The sequence below is a fragment of the Crocuta crocuta genome, unplaced genomic scaffold (assembly GCF_008692635.1).
Source record: "Crocuta crocuta isolate KB4526 unplaced genomic scaffold, BGI_CrCroc_1.0 scaffold70, whole genome shotgun sequence".
In the NCBI taxonomy this organism is placed as follows: Eukaryota; Metazoa; Chordata; class Mammalia; order Carnivora; family Hyaenidae; genus Crocuta; species Crocuta crocuta.
The window spans coordinates 7,319,847-7,321,562 of NW_027528417.1; the positions used below are offsets into that span (position 1 = coordinate 7,319,847).

The 1,716-nt window shown below is 36.9% G+C and overlaps 1 non-coding gene across 1 annotated transcript; it reads left to right on the top strand.

Moving 5' to 3' along the window:
• Positions 1-914: 914 nt before the first annotated feature.
• On the top strand, positions 915-1,021 carry LOC144223774 (U6 spliceosomal RNA). The gene has a single exon (XR_013332818.1). It is a non-coding gene; the product is annotated as a U6 spliceosomal RNA (small nuclear RNA).
• The last annotated feature ends 695 nt before the right edge of the window (positions 1,022-1,716 follow it).

Sequence of the window (1,716 nt, forward strand, 5' to 3'; positions counted from 1 at the left end):
AAGCAGAATCAACTCTACAGCCACACAGACCTTCAGTTAGCAACAGAGCCACCATACAATCTTCACCCACAGAGCCTTGAGCAGAGGCACTCAGCCAATAGGTTCGCTGACCCCACTTTGCCACAGGCACGGGAATGATAATAAAGATGGCTGTGTTAAGCCCTTGAGTTCTGAGGGGTTTGTTTTGTGGCAACAGCTAGCTGATACAGAGGCTAACACATCTCTCCCAGCAATCAATAAGCAAATAATAAGTAAGGCTTTAGAAGATTTGAATAACACAGCAACAAAACTTAATATAGTAGCTATATAAAGATTTCTGTACCCAACCTCCAAGAAGACAAATTCTAAACAAATATGGAATGGTCTCCAAAAAATAAGCATATGTTAGGCCTAAAAGCAAATTGCAACATATTCTAAAAAGGAAAATCTTGGGGCACCTGGGATGGCTCAGTTAGCTAAGTGTCCAGCTCTGGATTTTGGCTCAGGTCATGAACTTGTAATGTGTGGGTTTGAGCCCTGCGTTGGGCTCTGCACTGAGGACACAGAGTCTGCTTGGGATTCTCTCTCTCTGCCCCTCCCCATACCCCTCTCAAAAATAAACTTAAAATAAAAATTAAAAAAAAAAGAAATAAAAAGAAAATCTCTACAGACAAATTTAGTAATCAACACATGATAACAAAAAAGAAGAAAAAGCAAATTCAACCCCCAGAACTATTCATTCAGTTGGAATAGAAATAACCTTCAAAATACTTGAATTAGGAAAAAATCAAGTGGAACATACAGATAAGTTAGAAACAAATGAGAAGAGGCACTACATATACAAATCTGTAGGGTGCAGCTGAAGCCATATTAAAAAAATATATAGCTTTAATACATTTGTTAGGGAATAAGAGATTTTAAAAATAAATGAACTAGTGCTCGCTTCGGCAGCACATATACTAAAATTGGAACGATACAGAGAAGATTAGCATGGCCCTTGCCCAAGGATGACACGCAAATTCGTGAAGCGTTCCATATTTTTAGGAACAAGGGGGAGAAGAAGGGCGGAAATGGTGGGGGAAAGGGAGAGAGGCAAACCATGAGAGACTCTTGAATGCTGAGAACAAACAGGGCTGATGGGTATGGGGGGGAGGGGGGAGATGGGCATGGAGAAGGGCACTTGTGGGGATGAGCACTGGGTGTTATGTGGAAACTAATTTGACAATAAACTATTTGTAAAAAAAAAAATAATAAATAAAAAAATAAACAAATAAATGAACTAATCTTTCAACTCAAGAGGCTAAGAAAAGAACATCAAAGTAATCCCCCAAAGTAATAAAATAATAAATACAAAAGAAGAAACTAAGAAATGGAACAATAGAACCCTTTCTTTCTTCCAGAGGAGAGGGGACACAAAAAAAATTGACAAACTGTGACAAGTTTAATCAAGACAAAATCAGAAAAGACCAATAAACAACAGTAGGAATGATAAAGGGGCTGTAATTGTAAACACAGTAGAGTTTTAAAAAATTGAAGGGAACATTACATAAAACTTTATGATAATAAATTCTAAAGTGAAAAAACACATGATTTTCTAGGAATCAAATGCCCAATATAGGCAAAATAAGTAGATATTTTAAAGAAAACAGTAAACACAAAAGAAATTGGAAAGGCGGTCTAATATTTATATTAAAATGTGTCCAAACCCAGCCAGATCTTTGGGGTACTAAAAATCCC